Raw genomic sequence first — 23,113 nt, 5'->3', positions numbered from 1 at the left:
AAGACTGGATCTCTGAAATAACTCGGTCAGACAAAAAATAAAGAAAAAAGTATATAAAAAGAATGAACAAAACCTCCATGAAATATGGGATTATGTAAAGAGACTAAATCTCTGACTCACTGGTGTCCCTGAAAGGGACAGGGAGAAAACAAGCAACCTGGAAAACGTATTTCAAGATATCATCCATGAAAATTTCCCCAAGCTAGCCAGAGAGGCCAACAGTCAATTCTAGGAAATGCAGAGAATCCCTGCAAGATATTTCACAAGAAGACCATTTCCAAGAAACATAATCAGATTCTCCAAGGTTGAAATGAAAGAAAATGTTAAAGGCTGCTAGAGAAGAGGGGCAGATCACCTACAAAGGGAGCCCTGTCAGGCTAATAGTGGGCCTTTCAGCAGAAAACCTACAAGCCAGAATAGATTAGGAACCTATATTCAGCATTTTTAAAAAAAAATTTCAACCAAGAGTTTCACATCCGGCCAGACTAAGTTTCATAGGTGAAGGAGAAATAAGATCCTTTTCAGACAAGCAAATGCTGAGGGAATTCATTACCACCAGACCTGCCTTACAAGAGGTCCTGAAAGGAGCACTACGTAAGGAAAGGAAAGATCATTACCAGCCACTATAGTAACACACCTAAGTATATAGATCAGCGATACTATAAAGCAACCACAAGAACAAGTCAGCATAGTAACCAGCTAACTACATGATGATAGGATCAAATTTGCACACATCAAGACTAACCTTGAATGTAAATGGGCTTGAACACCCCAAGTAAAAGGCACAGAGGGGCAAGTTGGATAAAGAAGCAAGACCTAATGGTATGCTGTCTTCAAGAGACCCATCTCATGTCCCATGACATCCATAGGCTCAGAATAAAGACATGGAGAAAAATCTACCAAGCAAATGGAAAACAGAAAAATGCAGAGGCTGCATTCCTAATTTCAGGCAAAATGGACTTTAAGTTGACAAAGATCAAAGAAGATAAGGAAGAGCATTATATAATGGTAAAGGGTTCAATTCAATAAGAAGACTTAACTATCCTAAATATATATGTGGCCAACACAGCAGCACTCAGATTCAAAAAGTATGCCTTTAGAGATCTACAAAGACTTAGTCTCCCACATAAAAATAGTGGGAACATTCAACATTCTATTGACAGTATTACACAGATCATGGAGTCAGAAAATTAACAAAGATATTCAGTATCTGAACTCAACACTTAGCCAAATGGACCCTCTCCACCCCAAAACAACAGAATATACATTTGTCTTATTGCCACATAGACTCTACTCCAATCAGAGTATGAAACACACAATCAGATATGAAACAACATTCAGCAAATTCAAGAAAACTGAAATTATATCAACCATACTCTTGGACCATAGCACAATAAAAATAGAAATCAAGACTAAGAAAATCACTCAAAATCATACAATTACATGAAAATTAAACAACCTCCTCCTGAATGACTTTTGGGTAAACAATGAAATTAAGACAGAAATAAAGAAATACTTTGAAACTAATGAAAATAAAGATACAACATACCAGAATCTCTGGGAAATAACTAAGGGAGTGTTAAGAGGCAAGCTTATGGCCCACATCAAAAAGTTAGGAAGATCTCAAATGAACAACCTAATATCACAATTAGAAGAACTAGAGAAGCAAGAGCAAAGAAACCCCAAAGCTAGCAAAAGAGAATAAATAACCAAAATCAGAGCTTAACTGAAGGAAATTCAGTCACAAAAAACCATGCAAAAGCTCAATGAATCCAAGAGTTAGTTATTTTAAAGAATCAATAAGATAGATAGATCACTAGCTAGGCTAATACAGAAAAAAGAGAATCCAAATAAACACATTTGGAAATGACAAAGGGGACATCACCACTGACACTGCAGAAATACAAAAAACCTCAGAGACTATTATGAACACCTCTATGCTCACAAACTAGAAGTTCTAGAAGAAATGAATAAATTCCTGGATGCATACAACCTCCCAAGACTGAACCAGGAAGAAATTGAATCCCCGAACAGACCAATAATAAGATACAAAAGTAATAAAAAGCCTACAACCCCGCAAAAGCCTAGGACTGGATGGATTCACAGTTGAAATTTACTAGATGTATAAAGACGACTCCTTCCCAACTCATTCTGTGAGGCCAACATCATCCTGATTCCAAAACCTGGCAGAAACAACACAACAAACCAAAACTTCAGGCCAATACCCTTGACAAACATAGATGCAAATATCCTCAAGAAAATACTAGCAAACTGAATTCAGCAGGACATCAAAAAGCTAATCCATCATGATCCAGTAGGCTTTATCCTTGCAATGCAAGGTTGGTTTAACATACATAAACCAGTAAACGTGATTCATCACATGAACAGTACTAAAAATAAAAGCCACTTTATTATCTCAATAGACATAGAAAAGGCTTTTGATAAAATTCAATATCCCTGTATGTTAAAAACCCTTAGTAAACTAGGCACTGAAGGAATATATATCAAAATAATGAGCCATTTATGACAAAACCACAGCTAACATCAGATTGAATGGGCAAAAGCTGGAAGCATTTCCCTTGAAAACCAGCACAAGACAGGGATGCCTGCTCTCACCATTCATAGTTAACATAGTATTGGAAGTTCCGGCAAGAGCAATCAGACAAGAGAAAGAAATAAAAGACATCCAAATAAGAAGAGAGGAAGTCAAACTATCCCTGTTTTCTGAGGACATGATTCTATTTCTAGAAAACCCGGTAGTCCTTGGCCAAAAGCTCCTGATCTGATAACAACTTTAGCAAAGTTTCAGGATACAAAATCAATGTACAAAAATCAGTAGCATTTCTATATACCAACAACATCCAAGCCGAGAGCCAAATCGGGAATGCAATTTCATTCACAGTTGGCAAAAAAAGAATAAAATACCTAGATATATAGCCCACCAAGGATTTGAAAGACCTCTACAATGAGAATTACGAAATACTACTCAGAGAAATCAGCGATGACACAAATAAATAGAAAACATTTTATGCTTATGGATGGGAAGAATGAATATCATTAAAATGACTATACTGCCCAAAGCAATTTATAGATTCAATGCTATTTCTATCAAACTGCCAATGATATTCCTTACATAATTAGATAAAAAATTTAAAAATTCATATGAAACTAGAAAGATCTCAAATAGCCAAGGCACTCCTGAGCGAAAAGAACAAAGTTGGAGGCATCACATTATCCTAATTCAAACTATACTACAGGGTTATAGTAAACAAAAACAGCATGGTACTGGTACAATAACAGAAACACAGACCAGTGGGACAGAATAGAGAGCCCAGAAGGAAGGCTGCACACCTACAACCATCTCATATTTGACAAAGTTGACAAACACAAGCAATGGAGACAGGACTCTTTATTCAATAAATGGTGCTGGGATAACTGGCTAGCCATAGGCAGAAGACTGAAACTGGACCCCTACCTAACACAACATACAAAAATCAACTCAAGATAGATCAAATACTTAAATGTAAGCTCTAAAACTATAAAAATGTAAGCTCTAAAACTATAAAAATCCTGGAAGATAACCCAGGAAACATCATTCTGGACATAGGACTTGGCAAAGATTTCATGATAAAGACACCAAAGGCAGTTGCAACAAAAGCAAAAATTCACAAATGGGACCTAATTAAACTAAAGAGCTTCTGCACAGCAAAAGAAACTATCAATAGAGTAAACAATCTACAGAATAGGAGAAAATACATGCAAACTATGCATCTGACAAAGGTCTAATGTGCAGCATCTATAAGGAACTTCAACAAATTTACAAGAAAGGAAAAACACACTAAAAAATGAACAAAGGAAAGGAACAGACAATTTGCAAAAGAAGACATACATGCGGCTGCAATTATGTGAAAAAACCCCTCAACATCACTGATCATTAGAGAAATGCAAATTAAAATCACAATGGGATATAATCTCACACCAGGGCTCTTAAAAAACAAAACAAAACAAAGCAAAACCAAAAAATCAGATGCTGGAGAGATTGCAGAGAAAAAGGAACAGTTATACACTGCTGATGGAAATATAAATTAGTTCAGCCATTGTGGAAAGCAGTGTGGTGATTCCTCAAAGAACTTAAAACAGAATTACCATTTGACGCAGCAATCCCATTATAGGGTATATACCCAATGGCCCATATGAATCATTCTGCCATAAAGACACATGCATGCATATGTTCACTGCAGCACTATTCACAAGCAGAAAGACATGGAATAAACCTAAATGCCCACCCAGGTTAGACTGGATAAAGAAAATGTGGTACATGTACACCATGGAGTACTATCAGTCATAAAAAGAATGAGATCATGTCCTTTGCAGCAACATGGATAGAGCTAGATACCATTATCCTAAGCTAAGACAAGAACAGAAAACCAAATACTGCATGTTCTCACTTATAAGTGGGAGCTAAACAGCAAGAGCCCATGGATACTAGGAGGGGAACAACAGATACTGGGGTCTACTTGAGGGTGGAGGGTGAAAGGAAGCAGAGAAGCAGAAAAAATACCTATCAGGTACTATGCTTATTCCCTGGGTAACAAACTTATCTGTACACCAAACCCCCATTACATGCAATTTACCTATATAACAAAACTGTGCATATGCCCCTGAACCTAAAATGAAAGTTAAAAAATGAAATAAAATCACCTGCCTACAGACAATCCTATTGGTATTTTAGAGTATATTCTTTCAATAATTTCACTGTCCATTAATATACACACACATTTTGGAAAAATAAGATTACCCTATTATTATTATTTCTGTAAACTGCTCTTTTCACTAATGCACGGCAAAATTTTTTTCAAAGCCGTTAAGTATTCTTTTCAATATAATTTATACTCATTCAATTTATCTAAGTAATTTATTTAATCAATCTCCTATTGTTAATAAGTTATCTCTTTCTCCAGTTTTTTTATTTTTTATCATTATTAGCAGTGGTTTAATGCACCTCATTTGATCAATTTCCCAATATTTAATGAGTGTTTAGTATATGTCAAGCCTCATACATGGCTGAATACAAACAGACTTGGTTCCTAACCTTAGGCAAGTTAGTGTAGTGGGAGATACAAATTATAAACAAGTAAATCAACAGGCTTAGGTATTTTGTGGTTGCCCCAAGGAGAACAGGATTAACCCCTACCTAAATTAGTCATGATGGTGAGACTGATGATGCTGCATGCACCAAGAAGGTATGAATAGGTTTATTACTCACATCATGAGGCTCTCCCGAGAGAGCAGGGCAGGTGTAAATTAATCCAGATGGCTTAAGCGAAGTGGAAAAAGTGGACTGGGCCATTATAGTGGCCATAGGGTGGGGCCTTGTGAGGTTTGGACTGCTGCTAGCAGCAAGGATGGGGCAGACAGGAAAGTGGAACAGGGATTCAAAAGCTGTCAACAGTTTTACATCAAAAAAGGTGTCAGCAGGCCGGGCGCGGTGGCTCAAGCCTGCAATCCCAGCACTTCGGGAGGCCGAGGCGGGCGGATCATGAGGTCAGGAAATCGAGACCATCCTGGCTAACATGGTGAAACCCTGTCTCTACTAAAAATACAAAAAAAATTAGCCAGGTGTGGTGGCGAGCGCTTGTAGTCCCAGCTACTCAGAAGGCTGAGGCAGGAGAATGGCGTGAACCCGGGAGGCTGAGCTTGCAGTGAGCCGAGATCGCGCTGCTGCACTCCAGGCTGGGTGACAGAGCGAGACTCCGTCTTAAAAAAACAAAACAACAACAAACAAACAAACAAACAAACAAAAAACAAAAAAAGAGGTCAGTCTGTTTATTGTAACAGGTAATTAGAAATTGAGGAAATGCCATGAAGACAATAACTTGGAAGAAAATTATTGAGTTATTAAATTGGGGGGCTCTGGGAAGGTTGTTCTGAGAGGTGACATACAAGTTAAGAAGTTAAGAGTGAGAAGGAGCCAATCAGATAAAGAGCTGGGGCAGGAGCCTGTGAAGGGAACAGCCAACACAAAATGAAAGACAGTTTGTCATGTCTGAGAAGGGTTATGAGAGATTGGGAGTGGGCACCGAGATGAGAGACAAAATTGTTGAGGTAGGCAAGAGTTAGATCCTGCAGGGCATAGTAGGCAATATTAAGAAGTTTGCATTGGATTTTTTTGTGCAAGAGGAAGACACTGATGTTTTAGGCAAGGGATTGACATTACCTGACTTGTTTTTAAAATATCACTTCAGTTGTTATGGAGAGACTATATCATTGGTGCTAAGTGTGGCAGCAGAGAAAATAAGAAGTTATTTCAGTAGTCCAGTAGAGATATGACGGTGGTTTGGGCGAGAGGGGTGGCAGGGAAGATGAAGCAAAATGAATGAATGATTTATAAAGATTTGGAGATTAGTGATCAGAATATTGTGGCTGAATGGAGGGTATGAGTAGAGGATTGAACTAACTCCAAGTCTTCTGCCTTGAACAATTGGATAGGTATTGGTGCCATTTATTGTAGTGCATTCTGTAGTGGAGACAAGATATTTAAAGGGGGAATGAGTGGCAGGGTTTGGTTGGGGAGTAAATTCAGGAATTTGGTTTTTGACAAGTTAGCTTTGATAGGCTTATGACATAGCCAGGTGGAGATGCCAAACACGTAGTTGAACAAATGAATCTGGAGCTCAGAGGTGAGGTTGTGATGGAAGAATAAATTTGGAAGTTGTTACCACATAAATGACATTTAAAACAAGAGACTGGTTCAAACTGTCAAGGGAGATAGTGCAGGGAGAAAGGTGGGTTAAAGGAGGAGTTCCCAGGAAACATGATGAGGAAGTTTCCGGAATAGTAGGAAGGAAATGAGGAGGATATGCTGTCATGGAAGCCAGAAAGGAAAATATAGCAAGAAAGTTGGAGGGGCCAACTTTGTAGAATGTTGCTGAGATGTCAAAAAATGGTAGACCTTAAAGTGACTAGTGGGTTTTGCAACAGGAGGTCACTGGTGACTTTGAAGACCTTGTCAGTAACGTAGTGGGTGTGAAAGTGAGATTAGAGTTGGCTGAAGTGGGAGGTAAGAAGAGAAGACAATGTGTGCAGACAACTTTTTCAAGAAGTTGTCCTTTGAGGGAGCAGAGAAATTTGGTAGTAGCTGAAGGAAGATATTGGGAAGAGGGCTTTATCAAGATAGTTTGAGTGCTGATGGGATAATTCTTGTGGAACAGCTTTTGGGAACATTCATTATTAACTCCATAAATTACATGAGAGGCTGAATAGCACAGAGTTTAGGAGCATGGGCTGTGGAGCAGGCTGCCTGGGCTCTATCCCTTAGTGGCTGTGCAACAACCTTGGGTGAGTATCTTAACTTTGTCTCTGCCTTAATTACCTTATTTGTAAAATGGGGATAATGACACTAATAGTACCTACCTCATCAGGATGTTGTGAGGATTGAATAAGTAAATATTTGCTAAGTTCTTAGAATGCAGCCTAGGAAATTCATATAGTACACATTATATAAATGTTTGCTAAATAAATAAACATAAAATACAAATGATTATAAGCAGAATTTCTAAGACATAGAGTATACACATTTTAAAGCCTTTGGTGATACCAAATTGCTTTTCACAAAATATTACCAGCTTGTGTGTTCATGGGCTGTCAACAAAAGGGTTAGTTTCTGGACCTCCTTACCAACATGAGGTAATATATATCAAAAGCACTGCATTTTGCAAGGCAAAAAAATATATATATATAAATTGGCTGTGTCCCCACACAAATCTCATCTTGAATGAATTATAGCTCCCATAATTCCCTCATGTTGTGGGAGGGACCCGGTGAGAGGTAATTGAATCATGATGCGTTTTCTCCCATACTGTTCTCGTGGTAGTGCCTAAGTCTCGTGAGATCTGATGGTTTTATAAGGGGAAAACCCTTTCACTTGGCTATCACTCTTCTCTTGTCTGCTGCCATGTGAAATGAGCCTTTTGCCTTCCAGCATGATTGTGAGGCTTTCCCATTGATGTGGAACTGTGAGTCCACTAAACCTCTTTCTTTTGTAAATGGCCCAGACTTGGGTATGTCTTTATCAACAGCTTGAAAACAGAGTAATACACTGAGCATTTTTAAAAAGCTTGTTGGCAATTTAAGTTTTTTCTAAAATAAGTTGCCTATTTTTGTCCATTGTTTATATTTTCCATTGTGGTGTTTTGCTTTTCTCGTATTGCTTTTAAAGAACTAGTAAGGCATCAAACTTGAGACTTTTTTCTCCTTTTGTCATTTGCTTTTTAAGTGATGATTTGGGGGCCAAAAAAGGTCTTATTTGTGGTGAAATATTTACTTTTCTATATTTTTTCTCTCTTTTACGGACAAATGAGATACTCATCTATGTTCCTTCTTTTCTTTTTTAGTTGTATTTTTTGAATTATATTTATAATCCAGCTGGAATTTATTTTAGTGTATAGTATAAAGTATGCATATAATTATTTTTACACAAATATTTGAGCAGATTTACCAACAACATTTATTGAATAATCTATTCTTCTCTTGCTAATTAGACATAAATCCTTCATTATATGTAATCATCTATAAATATTTGAGTCTGTTTCTGCTCTTTCTATTCTTTCTATTGTTCTATTCCTGTTCCAATTATCTGTTCTTTTTATTCTTAATTTACTGCAAAACTCTCAATTATAATGTCTTTGCAATTGAAAATTTAAATAAAACATATAAATATAATCTGAATCTGATTTTGCAAAATCCATTACTTTTTTTTTTATTTTTCAAAATTGATCACTTGCTTCTGCCTGGTGACTTTTTAAATTTGAAAATTAATATGTTTTAAAGTTCTACATAAACATTCTGGTAGGATTTGTATTACCCTTATGAAATAATTTAGGATTATTAAGGCTCCCATGATATGGCTTCTGTGATAGGTAGTGCATTGAGTGTGGGCAAGAACTGTGACTACTATGGGATATCACTCCCATGATTAGGTCACTAATTAGTTGATTTTTGAGTTAGTCAAAAGTGAGACTTTCCAAGTGGGCTGTACCTAACCAAGAGAGCCCTTAAAAGGGCCTTGGACCTCATTGCAAAAGAGATTTAAAGTGTAACGGGAATTTCATGCAAGTGAGATTCTCCGTTGATAACTTTGAAGATGGGAAGGGTCTATGCAAGTAAAAACCAGGGAGTCGCTGGTTGGAGCTGAGAGCAATCCCTAAGTGACAGTCAGCAAGGAACTGAATTCTGCCATCAATCTAAATCATCTTGGAAGAGAACCAGATTTGAGATCCAGAGGAGAGCACATCCTTGTAACACCTTGATTTTGATTTTGGTCTTGTGAGATCCTGAGCTAATGACACGAACCCAGTCGTGTCATGCCTGGACTTCTGACTCACAGAACTGTGAGTTAGTAAATGGATGTTGTTTTAAGTTATTAAGTTAGTGGTAATTTGCTAGGCAGAAATAGAAATGTAATGCAGTTTTCATTTATTAAATTCTCCACTGTTGTAAACCTCAGTAAAGTTTTATATATGGATCCAACATGTTTATTGGTAAGTGTATTCCTGAGTGTATTGGTCAGGGCTCTTACTTACAGACAAATAATCCTCTAGCTAGTGCCAGCAGAAAGAAGACACCCCTGCCCCCCCCACAAAAAGCTGAGTACCTCACAGAAACCTTGGGAAAGTTGGAGAACCAGGCTTAGATGCCAGAAAGCCAAAAACAAAGCAGCCGGGGGAAACTGCCTAACCACAATATGAGACTATTCTAGCAAAACTAGCTGCTGATGTGTTACTGCTCAGCACCTCTGACACATTCTGGATGCCTGAAACCCTGCTACACATGCCCTGGAGGAATAAAACTCCTCAGCCATGAAACTTGCCAGAAGATCTGGCTTTCCTGCCTGTAGCTACTTATTTTTTTTCCTAAGTTTCATGCTGATGCTTCTGCTTGGTGGAAACCAGGCAATATAGCAAATTTTACCTTCAACAGAGGCTGGAACATGTAGTTTAAGGCTATTGGCCTATCTAGTAGAAGAAAGAAAATTAGAAGAGGGTAGAAAGAGGTGCAGAATGAGCCAGCTTACAACATCCATGATTCCATGCATTTTATATTTTGTTGTTATTGTGAAAATGATCATTTGGTGAGGAACGGTGCACTCCGGCCCAGATACTATGCTTTTCCCATGGTCTTTGCAACACGCAGACCAGGAGATTCCCTCTGATGCCTAGACTGCCAGGGCCCTGGGTTTCAAGCACAAAACTGGGTGGCCGCTTGGGCAGACACCAAGCTAGCTGCAGGAGTTTTTTTTCATACCCCAGTGGCGCCTGGAATGCCAGCAAGACAGAACTGTTCACTCCCCTGGAAAGGGGGCTGAAGCCAGGAAGCCAAGTGGTCTAGCTCAGTGGCTCCCAGCCCCACAGAGCCCAGCAAGCTAAGATCCACTGGCTTGAAATTCTCACTGCCAGCACAGCAGTCTGAAGTCAACCTGGGACACTCCGGCTTGTTGAGGGGAGGGGCGTCCACCATTACTGAGGCTTGAGTAGGTGGTTTTCCCCTCACAGTGTGAACAAAGCTGCCAGGAAGTTCAAACCGGTTGGAGCTCACCGCAGCTTGGGAAAGCCGCTGTAGCTGAAATACCTCTCTAGATTCCTCCTCTTGGGCAAGGCATCTCTGAAAGAAAGGCAGCAGCTCCAATCAGGGGCTTATGGATAACACTCCCATCTCCCTGGGACAGAGCACCTGGGAGAAGGGGTGGCTATGGGTGCGGCTTCAGCAGACTTAAACATTCCTGCCTGCCGGCTCTGAAGAAAGCAATGGATCTCCCAGCACAGTGCTCAAGCTCTGCTAAGGGACAGAATGCCTCCTTGAGTCGGTCCCTGATCCCTGTGCCTCCTGACTGGGAGACACCTCCCAGCAGGAGTCAACAGACATCTCATACAGGAGAGCTCTAGGTGGCATCTGGCAGGTGCCCCTCTTGGTTGAAGCTTCCAGAGGAAGGAATAGGCAGCAATCTTTGCTGTTCTGCAGCCTCTGCTGGTGATACAAGCAAACAGCATCTGGAGTGGACCCCCAGCAAACTCCAGCAGACCTGCAGCAGAGGGGCCTGACTGTTACAAGGAAAACTAACAGAAAAGAATAGCATCAACATCAACCAAAAGGACATCCACACAGAAACTCCATCTGAAGCTCACGAACATAAAGGCCAAAGGTAGATAAATCCACAAAGATGAGGAAGAACCAACACAAAAAGGCTGAAAATGCCAAAAACCAGAAAACTTCTTCTCATCCAAAGGAACACAACTCTTCACTAGCAAGGGAACAAAGCTGGATTTAGAATGAGTTTGATGAATTGACAGAAGTAGACTTCAGAAGTTGGATAATAACAAACTTCTCCAAGCTAAAGGAGCATGTTCTAACCCAATGGAGGAAAGCTAAAAACCTTGAAAAAAGCTTAGACGAATTGCTAACTAGAATAACCAGTTTAGAGAAGAACATAAATGATCCAGTGGAGCTGAAAAACACAGCACAAGAACTTTGTAAAGCATATACCAGTATCAATAGCCAACTTGATCAAGTGGAAGAAAGGATATCAGAGATTGAAGATCAAATTAATGAAATAAAGCATGAAGACAAGATTAGAGAAAACAAAATGAAAAGAAATGAACAAAGCCTCCAAAAAATACGGTACTATGTGAAAAGACCAAACCTATGTTTGATTGGTGTACCTGAAAGTGATGGGGAGATTGAAACCAAATTGGAAAACACACTTCAGGATATTATCCAGGAGAATTTCCCCAACCTAGCAAGACAGGCCAATATTCAAATTCAGGAAATACAGAGAACACCACAAAGATACTCCTGGAGAAGAGCAACCCCAAGATACATAATCATCAGATTCACCAAGGTTGAAATGAAGGAAAAAATGTTAAGGGCAGTCAGAGAGAAACGCTGGGTTACCCACAAAGGGTAACCTAGATCAAATTAACAGTGGATCTCTCAGCAGAAACCCTACAAGCCAGAAGAGAGTGGGGGCCAGTATTCAACATTCTTAAAGAAAATAATTTTCAACCCAGAATTTCATATCCAGCCAAACTAAGCTTCATAAGCAAAGGAGAAATAAAATCCTTTACAGAAAAACAAATGCTGAGAGATTTTGTCACCACCAGGCCTGCCTTAGAAGAGCTCCTGAAGGAAGCACTAAACATCAAAAGGAAAAACTGGTACCAGCCACTGCAAAAACATATCAAACTGTAAAGACCGTAGACACTATGAAGAAACTGCATCAACTAACAGGCAAAATAACCAGCTAGCATCATAATGACACGATCAGATTCTTGCATAACTATATTAACCTTAAATGTAAATGGGCTAAATGTCCCAATCAAAAGACACAGACTGGCAAATTGGATAAAGAGTCAAGACCCATCAGTGTGCTGTATTCAGGAGACCTATCTTACATGCAAAAACACACATAGACTCAAAATAAAGGGATGCAGGAATATTTACCAAGCAAATGGAGAGCAAAACAAAGTGGGGGTTGCAATCCTAGTCTCTGATAAAATAGACTTTAAACCAACAAAGATCAAAAAAGACAAAGAAGGGCATTACATAATGGTAAAGGGATCAATGCAACAAGAAGAGCTATCTGAAATATATATGCACCCCACACAGGAGCCCCCAGATTCATAAAGCAAGTTCTTGGAGACCTACAAAGAGACTTAGACTCCCACACAATAATAGTGGGAGACTTTAACACCCCACTGTCAATATTAGACAGATCAATGAGACAGAAAATTAACAAGGCTATCTAGGACTTGAACTCAGCTCTGGACTAAGTGGACCTAATAGACATCTACAGAACTTTCCACCTGAAATCGACAGAATATACATTCTTCTCAGCATCACATCATACTTATTCTAAAATTAACCACATAATTGGAAGTAAAACACTCCTCAGCAAATGCAAAAGAATGGAAATCATAATAAACAGTCTCAGACAACAATGCAATCAAATTAGAACCCAGGATTAAGAAACTCACTCAAAACCACACAACTACATGGAAACTGAATAAGCTGCTCCTGAATGACTACTGGGTAAATAACAAAATGAAGGCAGAAATAAATAAGTTCTTTGAAACCAATGAGAACGAAGACACAACGTACCAGAATCTCTGGGACACAGCCAGAGCAGTGTTTAGAGGGAAATTTATAGCACTAAATGCCCACAGGAGAAACCAAGAAAGACCTAAAATCAACAACCTAATATCACAATTAAAAGAACTAGAGAAACAAGAGCAAACAAACTCAAAAGCTAACAGAAGACAAGAAAAAACTAAGATCAGAGCAGAATGAAGGGAGATAGACACATGAAAAGACCCTTCAAAAAAATCAATGAATCCAGGAGCTGGTTTTTTGAAAAGATCAACAAAATAGATAGACCACTAGCCAGACCAAGAAAGAAGGAAAGAGAGATGAATCAAATAGACAAAATAAAAAATGATAAAGGGGATACCACCACTGATACCACAGAAATACAAACTACCATCAGAGAACACTATAAACACCTCTATGCAAATAAACTGGAAAATCTAGAAAAAATGGATAAATTCCTGGATATCATACACCCTGCCAAGACTAAGTCAGGAAGAAGTCGAATCCCTGAATAGACCAATAACATGGTCTGAAATTGAGGCAGTAATTAATAGCCTACCAACCAAATAAAAGCCCAGGACCAGACAGATTCACAGCCAAATTCTACCAGAGGTACAAAAAGAAGCTGGTACCATTCCTTCTGAAAGTATTCCAAACAATAGAAAGAGAGAGAATCCTTCCTAACTCATTTTATGAGGCAAGCATTGTCCTGCAACAAAAACCTGGCAGAGACACAACAACAAAAGAAAATTTCAGGCCAATATCCCTGATGAACATCGATGCAAAAATCCTCAATAAAATACTGGTAAACCGAATCCAGCAGCAAATCAAAAAGCTTACCCACCACGATCAAATTGGCTTCATCCCTGGGATGCAAGTCTGGTGCAACATACACAAATCAATAAATGTAATCCAGCACATAAACAGAACCAATGACAAAAACCACATGATTATCTCAATAGATACAGAAAAGGCCTTTGATGAAATTCAACACCCCTTCATGCTAAAAACTGTCAATAAACTAGGTATTGATGGAACATATCTCAAAGTAATAAGAGCTGTTTATGACAAACCCACAGCCAACATCATACTGAATGGGCAAAAACTGGAGGCATTCCCTTTGAAAAGCAGCACAAGACAAGGATGCCCTCTTTCATCACTCCTTTTTGACATAGTATTGGAAGTTCTGACCAGGGCAATCAGCCAACAGAAAGAAATAAAGTGTATTCAAATAGGAAGAGAGGAAGTCAAATTGTCTCTGTTTGTATATGACATGATTGTATATTTAGAAAACCCCATTGCCTCAGGCCAAGATCTCCTTAAGCTGATAAGCAACTTCAGCAAAGTCTCAGGATACAAAAGCAATGTGCAAAATCACAAGCATTCCTATACACCAATAATAGACAAACAGAGAGCCAAATCATGAGTGAACTCCCATTCACAATTGCTACAAAGAGAATAAAACACCTAGGAATATAACTTACAAGGGATGTGAAGGACCTCTTCAAGGAGAACTACAAACCACTGCTCAATGAAATAAAAGAGGATACAAACAAATGGAAGAACATTCCATGCTCATGGATAGGAAAAATCAATATCATGAAAATGGTCATACTGCCCAAAGTAATTTATAGATTCAATGCTATCCCCATCAAGCTACCATTGATTTTCTTCATAGAATTGGAAAAAACTACTTTAAATTTTATACAGAACAATAAAAGAGCCCATATAGCCAAGACAATCTTAAGCAAAAAGAACAAAGCTGGAGGCATCAAGCTACCTGACTTCAAACTATATTATAAGGCTATAGTAAGCAAAACAGCATGGTACTGGTACCAATACAGATATGTAGACCAAGGGAACAGAATAAACTCCTCAGAAATAACACCACACATCTACAACCATCTGATCTTTGACACACCTGACCAAAACAAGCAATGGGGAAAGGATTCCCTATTTAATAAATGGTGTTGGGAAAACTGGCTAGCCATATGCAGAAGACTAAAACCGGACCCCTTCCTTACACATTATACAATTAACTCAAGGCAGATTAAAGACTTAAATGTAAAACTCAAGATGGATTAAAGATTTAAACATAAGACCTAAAACCATAAAAACCCAAGAAGAAAACCTAGGCAATACCATTCAGGACATAGGCATGGGCAAAGACTTCATGACTGAAACACGAATAGCAATGGCAACAAAAGCCAAAATTGACAAATGGGACCTAATTAAACTAAAGAGCTCCTGCACAGCAAAAGAAACTATCATCAGAGTGAACAGGCAACCTACAGAATGGGAGAAAATTTTTGCAATCTATCTATTTGACAAAGGGCTAATATCCAGAATCTACAAAGAACTTAACAAATTTACAAGAAAAAATAAAACAACCCCATCAAAAAGTGGGCAAAGGATATGAACAGACACTTCTCAAAAGAAGACATTTATGCAGCCAACAAACATATGAAAAAAGGCTCATCATCACTGGTCATTAGAGAAATGCAAATCAAAACCACATTGAGATACTATCTCATACCAATTAGAATGGCAATCATTAAAAAGTCAGGAAACAACAGATGCTGGAGAGGATGTGGAGAAATAGAAACGCTTTTACACTGTTGGTGGGCGTGTAAATTAGTTCAACCATTGTGGAAGACAGTGTGGTGATTCCTCAAGGATCTAGCACCAGAAGTACCATTTGACCCAGCAATCTCATTACTGGATGTATACCCACAGGATTATAAATCATTCTATTATAAAGACACATGCACCCATATGTTTATTGCATCACTGTTCACAATAGCAAAGACTTGGAACCAACCCAAATGCCCATCAATGATAGACTGGATAAAGAAAATGTGGCACATATACCCCATTGAATACTATGCAGCCATAAAAAAGGATGAGTTTATGTCCTTTGCAGGGACATAGATGAAGCTGGAAACCATCATTCTCAGCAAGCTAACACAAGAATAGAAAACCAAACACCACATGTTCTCACTCATAAGTGGGAGTTGAACAATGAGAACACATAGACACAGGGAGGGGAACATCACACACTGGGGCCTGTCAGTGGGTAGGAGGCTGGGGAGGGATGGCATTAGGAGAAATACCTAATGTAGATGACAGATTGATGGGTACAGCAAACCACCATGGCATATGTATACCTATGTAACATACCTGTATGTTCTGCACATGTATCTCAGAACTTATAGTATAATAATAGTAATAAAAAAGAAAAAACTGAAAAAATAAGAAAATGATCATTTACTTTTTAACTTTAGAGGTGGTTGTTATAATATATGATTGCTATTAATTTTTGTAAAATTATCTTGTGCTATTGCACCTTGCTAAAGATTTTAATAGTTCTTGTATATTTTCAATTTGTTCTCTTGTGATTTCAAGTCAAAACACTGGAAAATGGTGCTACTTTTTAAAAAATACAGATCTAAATAAATAATAAATACAGATAAATATATATCTAAATAAAAAATACATAAATAAATACAGATTTAAAAAAGCGGATCTTGCTTTGCATGTCTTTAGTATTCATGAATTTCAGTTATCATGGTTTAAATTAAACCAGTCCCCAAACAACACAGTTCGAATTTTAGTTACCATGTAATATTAACTGTATTTGCATAAAGTACAAAGTTTTCTGCTAGCTGTCAATTCTAAAAATCACTGCCTAATAACAGATGCACATCATAATTAATGACCAATCACATCACTTCTTTCAAAGTCTGCAGTGATTTGTGCGGTAACTGTGCACCTGGTACTCAGTTTACCCACAGACAGCAAAGCATAGACTTGTGTTGGCTGCTTGTCTCCTATGTATAAATCCATGACATTTTACAAGAATAAATAATTCTTGTAAAGAGGAATCAGCTAACAAAGATAAAAGTGCTGCAAAGAAACAAAAAGGGATAATACTGGAAAGAAAGTATACACCGAACATAAATGGAGTTATAGAGGAAATAACTGACCATAGGACTATAGACACTGTCCCTGTTCTAATTATTCTAGTTAAGCAGCCAGAGCAATTTAGCTCACTTAGTGATATAAATTAGGAAAGTGCTTGTATGCAAAGAATAAATGTGTTCTAGTAGAAGTGATACTGAGAAAAAACTTCACATCAAAGGAACATTCAGAGTTATTTCACAACGTTGAAAGTACAAAGAATGTTGGAAGATAATCCATATTTAGAAAGGAGCATAATTCACCAAAGCATAGTAAAGATGCTTGCTCCTTATAGTAAGTTACATCATGAGAGGGAGGCAAGCACTATTTAAACTACTCTTGGTAAGCTTTTATTTTACAAAGAAATAAAACACTTTAATTTTCAACGCTTTTAATGTTTCAAGTTATATTGTACCAAAAAAATTAGCCTTCACTAATTTTGTGTTCCCATATAAATTTATTACCAATAGTAAATGAGTGTTTAATGTCTTGACAAAAATTTTGAAAGGTAATAAAACAAAGACCACTTTGTACATTTTTATCTTCTCTGGTCATTTCCATGGTTCTGCATGGCAATGCAAAGCCAGCACTAACTATATCCTCTGTCTTTGCATATCAGCTGAAATCTTCAGAACAAAAATAAGTAAGATTGGTAAGAGAAGCAATCACTTAAAGGATGAATTGGCTAGATATAGCATCTTGGGACACAATAATGTTTTCTAAAAATTTTACGGCATTATTTTCTGGAGATATGTGTTGGGAGGAGATGCTCAAGGCTAGTTTTATGTTCTTTCCTTTTATGGGCTTTTATTTTTAATTTTATATTTATAAATGTTTCGGAGGAGTGTTTGTGAGCTTCAAGAGGATTGCTGCACATTGGCCTCATAGCCTGTTCTTGCCTCCAAGTTTGATTGTTCAAATTAAGGGTCTTTGTGGTAATGTGCTGCTAGGATCTTTTCTTACTCCCTGAAAAACATGTACGCTACCTTAGGAGGGACAGTGTGAGTTGCCCTCACCTTAGATTGAATTGATTCCTCTATAACAACAATGATTTAAATATATTTCCAATAAAAAATACGTGTGTGTGTGTGTGTGTGTGTGTGTGTGTGTGTCTTGCTATTTTAGTGATCTTCTTAGAAGAAATCAGGGTCAAATCACTATGATCAAATTACCATTTTCCCCGGAAATTCACAACTCTTTTTCTTAAAATTGTTCTTTGCTATGCAGAAATGTTTAACCTTTGAAGCACACATAAGAGGAGTCCATTGTTCATAACATTTTAATTCAATATTTTCATGTGTGATTTCACCATAGGAAGAAGGGGTTGGAATTAGAAAGTTCAGCATCTGGGAATATATTTAGAAGGTTGAATAATCTTTATGATTTCCTAGGTCAAGGCCTTTTTTTTTTTTTTTTGGTCTAGACATTATCATGTATTGAAGAAAACAAACAGAACAAAAGAAAGAAGCAAAAGTGTTAGAAATTATGTTTCATTTTGGTTGACTTTTTTCAGTATTTAAATTGTTATCATAAGTTAACCCCACATCTAGAGCATCTAAACATAAGGAATGGCTCATTAGAGCAATAATGGCTACTGAAAAATTAATAGTGTTGGCTTTGAATGAAAAAATTCCCCTCCCAGCGTAGATCACTGGATTCTTGCATTATTAAAACTAGCTAAACTAGCATACAGATCCTTAAAGTGTCTATAAACAGTGGGAATATGAATTGATTTGGACTTCTAACCCAGAGCAATGCTTTACATAATTTAGATACTGTCAGAAGATACTCAGAGTTTTAGCAAATATTGACTTTTGGCCAACGTCCAAGTGAAGATCCACACTTCTTTACTTAAGTCTCCTTCTGCCTCATTTCTCTCCATGCTGAATGCAATTTTTCACTTTTATCTTTCCTCTGCCATTGTTTTGTTTATTTTAGTATTTTTTCTCCAAAAAATGATTTAAATAAATTGTCTTCATGAAAATACGATGAAAACTACCCTGTGATTGTTTCTTGAGAGAATGATTTTAATTTGTGATATGAAGGTATTGGACGGTAAACACAACTCAGTTATGTCCATGATTGCTACTGTTACATTCATCATGATAACAGAAAGGGGCAACTTTGTCTGTTTCTTTCTATAGCCATGTCACTCATCATAGATTTATAGACATTTCAGTTCTATGGAGACAGTATAATGTATAAATTGTCTAATATGTAGTGCTCCGTTTGAAATAATTTATAGATCTGTGTTTTATTTTAAAAGCACATATTTTTCTAAAGAAATAAAGTCTTACAGGTAAACTAAAGATGTATAGAAGGGAAAATAATTTAGTTGTATGCTAACTATAAATAGATGTAGCTCCCTATCATGGTCATTTTAAGTTTTTAATTCTGTAAATAAATAAACTTTAGAAAAATAAGAACATACAAAGTAAGACAAACAAGCAAAAGACTGTGTCTTAGTCTGTCCCTGCTGCTATATGAAAATGACTTAGACTGGGTAATTTCTAAATAACAGAGTATTTCTCACAAGTTTTGGAGGCTGACAAGTCCACAGGATCAAGGCACCAGCAGATTTAGTGTCTTGTGAGAGCCCAGTCTCTGCTTCCAAGATGGTCCCTTGTTGCTGGGTCTTCACGTGGCAGAAGGGATTAACAGCTCCCAAGCATCTCTTTTTTAAGGTCACTAATTGCATTGATGAGAGCTCTGCCCTCATCACCTAATCACCTCCTAGAGGCTGCACCTCAGCACTATCACACTGGTGATCAAGTTTCAAGATATGAATTTTATGGGGACACATTCGGAACATAGCAGCTTCCCATTCCTACACCCCTGAGCTAGGTCTCTTCACCTTTTTTGGAATCTACCAGATGAAGATGTCCCCCTTTCTTCACAAACATGGGATAATATCCAGTTTCCTCTGTGGTAATTGATTTTTTTTCATTTCACAATATAACAGAGACATCTATCTGCAATGGTATATCTACTTCCATTGTATTTTAATGATTTCATAGTGATCCAGTGAATAGATGTATTATCATTTATATATTAAATTTCATTTTATCCAACGTTTATGTAGTTTCTCAATTTTTGATTGCAATGAACCCTATGGTAAATATTATTATATCTAAAATGTTTTTACAGATCCATAATTATTTCTTCAGTATAAATTCCTAAAAGTAAATTTTATGGCTAAATGGTATAGAAAATTGCCAAAGCATAATCTGGATGGGCCATACCGATTTGCATTTTCACCAGTGGAAATAAGAATATAAACTTTTCCACATATTTGCCACGGAATCATGTTATTTTATTTTATTTTTTGAGACGGAGTCTCGCTCCGTTGCCTAGGCTGGAGTGCAGTGGCGCGATCGCTGATCACTGCAAGCTCCACCTCCGGGGTTCACGCGATTCTGCTGCCTCAGCCTCCTGAGTAGCTGGGACTACAGGCACCCGCCACCACGCCCAGCTAATTTGTTGTATTTTTTTAGTAGAGACGGGGTTTCACCGTGTTAGCCAGGATGGTCTCAATCTCCTGACCTTGTGATCTGCCTGCCGTGGCCTCCCAAAGTGCTGGGGTTACAGGCGTGAGCCACCATGCCCGACTCATGTAATTTTATTTTAATATTTGGCATCTTGTTAGAGACAGAAAATGGTATGCTGTTTTAATTTGCACTTTTTTCCTTATTTGCAATAATTTGCTTTATGTGGATTTTCTTTTGTATTTCTTTTGTTTTGTTTTGCAAATGGTCTGTGACCTTTTTGCATTTTTCTACCAGAAAAACAGCAGATTAGAAAAAGGAGACTAAAAAAATCAGGTAGATTAAAAACATTCAGTATTTCTCAAATTACTGAAAACAGTAGTTACAGCCACACAGTTTTGAGGCAGTGGGGATGGTTGTAAACCAAAAAAATTATTAATGAATCAGCATGTCTTTCATGTGGAAAGGCTGTAAGAAAGTCATTGGCAGACATCAAAAGGCTTAGAAAATAGAATACTGATGAATCATTTGAAAAAAACTTTGTCAAAAATTTAGTCTCACTGAAAGATGGAGGAAATCGCACAAGTCCTAATCCATAGTGCCTGGTATGTTTAAGGCACTAAGCACTTTACATATATTAACTCTATAGCAGTTACAACCTTCTGGGAGGAATAATAATTTATAAAAAATAGGTATTTACCCTAGGGAAACAGTCAATTTGTATATGCAGAAATGTAACAATAAGAATTATCATACTGTGTTTTATTTAATTAAAAAAATATGTAAACAAACCAAATATCCAACAATAGGGGTCTTGGTACTATACAATGGGAGAGGCTACTATGCAGCCATTAAACATGATGTTAAAGAACATTTAAGGGCACCTACCAGGCACTGTGCTAATTGTTTTACATTCATTACCTTCTTTAGATACAACTTTATGAGATATGCAGGTTTATTAGCCTCCTTATACGGATAGAGAAATTGAGTCTTAGAGAAGTTAATTTCTCTAAGACCGTAGAGCTAGGGTTCAAACTGAGATCTGAGTTTGGCATCCTCACTCCTATCCATATCCAGTATGACCCACTCAAGATAGAAAGATACATAGATGACTACCTGGGTGAGTTATATGAAAGTTTTTAGTATCATTGGTATTGAGGGGGCTTTTTTTCCCCATTTGTGTGTTTTCTACAATTAATAGTTATCACTTTTGAATTTAAGAAAAATATTAGTGGGAAATGAAGTTAGTTTAAAAAAATAGTAAAAAAAAGAGAGAGAGAGGTTTTTGGAAATAAAGAAGTGAAAGTTCAGAAGAAGAAATTCTGGGCACAGTTGAAATAGACAATATAACTTCTCACAGAAAAAGACTTGGGAGGAGAAACAGCCTCACCCTCTTTTGCTTTTTCTACAAGTCTAGAACCTTCAAAGCCAAGGTCAGGTCACCTGGGAAAAATGTGAACCTTTGACTATTAATTAGTAAAGTTATACTCAAGAGGGCTGTTAGGTTTCCAGAAGCTACAGTGGTATATCACACTGAGTTTAGTCAGGAAAACAGAAGCCTCTATTGGCATTTCAAAGATAAAGAACTTAATATAGAGAACTAGACTATGGAACTAATGGATTACTTGGATGTGCAAAAGAGGGGAAGAAAGGAACTGGAAGAGAAAACACAAATCAAAGATGATGCTCCGAAATTAGAGGCAGCTAGTGTTACTGGCTGGAGTCCATGTGTCCACATGTATTGCTACCCTATTAGAGACTCTATAGCCATTGGTTCCAGATTTGCTGAAGGTTTCCAGAAATCTTGATTTTCTTAACCAGGGCTGGCACCTCCACCAATGTTGTCATCATTGTGTACTGTAGATGCTGTTTTGCTGCCAAAGGTGCTGCTAATAAATGAAGATGAAAAGAGTCGCTTCTTCCCATTCTCTTCTTTTATCACATGTTGTCTCCAAGTGGCAGAATTAATTGGAATTCAGTTGGTAAGTGAGATAGAGAAATAAAATTTGCCATTTTCAAGCTTCCTATCATACCTAGTTGAGCAAAGAAGTGTGAGGATAGGGGTTAAGAGCAAAGGCAAAAATGATGGACATTGCCCACGCTTTTGTCTATGTAGCATCCTTTCTCATCGTTCTACCCATAATTTATTTTCATAAAACATTTTGCTTCTGTCTGATATAAAGTGTGTGTCTCCTTGACAAACACTGATGCTATTTCCTCATCTAATTCAACGAGCAATTCTTGCTGAATACATAATGTATAAGCTAAACTATTAAGGTACTCATTACTAATCTTCTTTGAATGGAAAACAGGGGTAGAGGGGAGAGGTGAAATTGGTCAATGTATACAAATATATCTACAAGGAAGAAAATCATTTATGGTTGCTGTAGTGGTAATTTCTGTACCTTGTCACAAATTTGTGTTGATAGTCACAAATTTCTTCTTCCCCTGTCATTTCACATTTCATTTTTTCTTGGCACTCAGCCAGTTTCTCTTCTGGTCAAATTTCCAAACTTTCATTCCTGAAA

Source organism: Pan paniscus, chromosome 12, assembly GCF_029289425.2.
Source record: "Pan paniscus chromosome 12, NHGRI_mPanPan1-v2.0_pri, whole genome shotgun sequence".
Lineage (NCBI taxonomy): Eukaryota > Metazoa > Chordata > Mammalia > Primates > Hominidae > Pan > Pan paniscus.
The sequence above is the reverse complement of the archived record's forward strand: the minus strand, read 5'-3'. Positions refer to the sequence as shown.